Source organism: Mastomys coucha, unplaced genomic scaffold (genome assembly GCF_008632895.1).
Source record: "Mastomys coucha isolate ucsf_1 unplaced genomic scaffold, UCSF_Mcou_1 pScaffold21, whole genome shotgun sequence".
Classification (NCBI taxonomy): domain Eukaryota; kingdom Metazoa; phylum Chordata; class Mammalia; order Rodentia; family Muridae; genus Mastomys; species Mastomys coucha.
The window spans coordinates 9,145,587-9,149,374 of NW_022196904.1; the positions used below are offsets into that span (position 1 = coordinate 9,145,587).

A 3,788-nucleotide genomic window follows, 5' to 3' on the forward strand; every position below is an offset into this window, starting at 1 on the left:
GCTGGGCTTCTGGGTGGCATCTTTATCCCCAAGTGCTACATCATCTTGCTGAAACCCGAGAAGAACACTCTTGCCTGGTTAAGGCAAGGACACCAGGTACAGCAAGAACAGGGTGAAATGCCCCAGAGAAGGCATGTCTCTAAATCATCACCAAAAAGCCTCAAGATCTAGTCCTCAGGGGAGTCACCAGGACCAAGTGCATGATTTCAGCTCACTGTTTTTGTGTGGATCGAAGGCCTTTAAAAGACAGATGAAGATTAAACTGAGATACTTAGAACAAAACAAATGACTATTGGGTTTAGAGTAGGTTTATAGATGGTCACTGACTATTCTCTCCATATGTATTGCTAAAAGTCATCAAAGTTAAGAAACTTGGAAAGGAAAGCTTAGACTATTGTTCAATGGGTAAAAATGCTTGCCAGTAAGCATGGCAATTTGAGTGTGATCCTAGGACACACGTGATGGATGTAGTGAAATTACATCACTAATTTTTTTCTCAGACCTCTGCTTACAAACCACAGCACACTCCTCACTTGCAAACACAAAAAAAAAAAAACCATCAACACAAAGGTGGAGAAATGGAGATGAAGTAAGGATGACGATGAGGATGAGGATGATGATGAGGATGAGGATGATGATGTCAAGGGTTGCTGAGGGTTGGGGAAATTAACAGGCAGATTGTTGATCTGTTAATTTGTTTGGTTGATTTTGAGTTTGGGAGCTTGGGGGGGTTGTTTTGGTTGTTTTTAAAAATGAGAGTAGGAGTACTGATGATTGAACCTTTCACTGACAGTTCCTTCAGAGACTTATCATGTGACTGAGCAATCTCACTTTTAGGCATATACCCAAGAAAAACAAATCATGTCTGTAAAGACTGTTAATAAAACTTCAGAGAAGCATTATTTATACAATAAAAGTTGCATGAATCTAAATGTTTATCGGTTGATGAATGCTTTGTAAGACTTACTCAATGGCTATGACATTATTTGTAAACAAGTATTAAACATAAGTAGTAGAATACTGTTTAATATATAGTTAAGTATTGAGAATTTTATACTGTTAAGGAAGCCAATCAAAATAATATATTTTAATATTCCATTTAATGAAATATTCTGATAAAGTAAAACCATAGTGGCACACATTAGGTTTTTTGACTTGTATGGAGGGGAGACTGGCAGGGAGGAGTGAAGACTAAAGTATGCAGTATTTCTTTCTGAAGTGTGAAATTTTAAAAGTGACTTTGTAGGACTAGAGAGGTAGCTCGATGTTTTAGAACACTTACTCCTCCTCCAGAGAACCCCAGTTGGTTGCTACAACCCATGCCAGGCAGCCCTCATCCACCTGTAGTTACAGCTCTAGGGATCCAACAGCTCTGGTCTCTGTGAGCACATGTGCTCATACTGCCACTTACGGTTAATTAAAATAAAATTATTTGATAATTGTTGTAATATAACATGAATATATATTTAAAACAAGTTAATTGTCATCTACTTTTATTTATTTATTTTTATTTGTTTATTTATTTATTTATTTATATTTTGGACAGGGTCCTTCCATGACATCCATGTTGGCTTGAAACTTGTAGCAATCTTGCTGCTTCAGCCTCCCAAATGCAGGCATTTTAGGTGTGCTCCCACATCTGGAAAATTATACAATGTAAATGAATGAATTGTACAATATGTAAATTATGTCTCAATAAAGCTAGTATTTAGAAAGAATTATCAACCAATTACAGAATGTGACCTTTCATTATATTCTGATTTATAAGAATAGATCAAATTATTGAAAGTAGATATTAAATAACTATAGGCTGAAACATAGTAGGTTAGTAAACTGGAGTTCTTGCTGAAATATTCTATTTCTTTTTAATTTTATATTTATTTATTGATAAATGGTTGTGTTCCTGTGTTTGCTTCCTTGTCTGGGGGATATGCAAATGCCATTCCACATATGTGTAAGTCAAATGGAAGTTGATGAAGTAAGTTTTCTTCTCCAGTCACTGGGACTTGAGAATTTAATGAGGTTCCTTGGGCTTAGTAGCAGGTGTGTTTGCTTACTAAGTTGCTGAGACAGTTTTTTAATATATTTTTAACTTCAAGAATGAGATTATGGTGATGTTAGGAAATTATATTTATCATTTGGAATAACAGAGTTTGGAATTTATCTGTTTATATAAAAATTATCTATTGTGTATATATGAAGTGTGTGTGTGTGTGTGTGTGTGTGTGTGTGTGTGTACCTTGTGTATATGCCATGGTTTCCATGTGTAATAGAGGAGAACTTTGTAGAGTTGCTTCTCACTTTCTAACTTTGTATGAGTTCTTGGGATCAAATGCAGGTCATCAGGTTTGTGTACCAAGTAAAGTTATCTGCTGAAACATCTAGCCAGACTTGGAATTTGTTTACTTTTTTTTTACCCCATTTTGCTTTATTATTTTTTTATTTATTTTATCTCTATATTACATCTGACTATAGTTTTCTCTACATCCTCTTCTCCTAGTGCCTGTCCCTTACCTCCCCTCTCTACCAGATCCATTACTCCTCCAATTCCTTTCAGAAAAGGGCAGACCTTACAAGAATATCAACCAAACATTCTATATCACATTGCTGTAAGACTAAACACATCTCTTCATATTAAGCCTGGATGAAGCAACTAAGTAAGATGAAAAGAGTCCAAAGAGGAGGAAAAAGAATCAGAGCATCCTCTATTTCTACGGCTAGGAGTCTCACAAGGACACAAAGCTACACATCCATAAAATACATGCAGAGGACCTGGGTCAATTTCATGCAGGCTCGCTGGTTGGTGGTTCAGTCACTGTAAGCCTCTATGAGATGAGGTTAGTTAATTCTGTGTTTCCCTGTGAGTCCTTGACCACCCTGTCTCCTACAATCCTTCATCCTGCTCTTCTGAGGGATTCCCTGAGCTCACCTAATGTTTGGCTGTATGTGGTTCTCTGCATCTGTTTCCATCAATTGCTGGATGAAGCCTTCCTGATGATGATTTGCTAGGTTTCTGTATACAAGTGTAGCACGGTATTATTAGGAATAATTTCATTGACTTTCTATCAATTTTATTTGGTTCTAGGTATCCAGCCTCTGGTTCCTGGGTATAAGTGCCTTGAGGCACATAGGAGTGACAAGTACCCTTCACTGAGGACCACCAACTACCAGTGTTCCATAGAATGCTCTAACTGTCTCCAACAACCAGACCTAGCAAGCCCTGTCGTACAGAGTGAAAAGTTCAAGATCAGAACTTGAAATCCAACCAATTGTGAGCTTGTTCCCTGCTCTGGACTTGAAAACCCACAATTCACACCCTGGAAATCTCCACCATAGAAAGCTCTGTAGCAGTGAAAAGTTGATCTACTCTGAGTTCCCAGTAGGTTGGGCTTCTAGCCACCTGCCAGACCTCTCTGGATTTGCAAATAAAAAGACACACACATGCAATGTTATTTTTAATATGCCTTACTAGGTCAATGGTTGAGCACTGCCAAACCTCCCCACAGCTAGTTCACACTCCCTTCTAGTGTTCTTGAATTAATATTTGCTAAGAACTAATTAGGGGCGTGACCCCTTGGGCCACTTTCCCAGATTCTTACATGCTGGCAGGCCTCTAAGTTTCATCTTTCTGCTTCCCCATCATGGCAATTCTGTCTGTTCTTCCCCCTCTGTCCCTTGCCCACACAATCTCAAAGTCCTGGCTCCATCTCCCTGCCCAGACATCTGCTGTATGACAGTTCTTGATTACTAATCAAAGCCTGCTGGGGGCAGGGACCCTCAGCATCTGG

General features: G+C 38.4%; 1 long non-coding RNA gene across 1 annotated transcript; it reads left to right on the forward strand.

Annotated features, from left to right (window-relative positions):
- Positions 1-3: 3 nt before the first annotated feature.
- LOC116101650 lies at positions 4-3,444 on the forward strand. Its single transcript, XR_004122889.1, has 2 exons — positions 4-96; positions 3,086-3,444. It is a non-coding gene; the product is annotated as an uncharacterized LOC116101650 (long non-coding RNA).
- Positions 3,445-3,788: the final 344 nt, after the last annotated feature.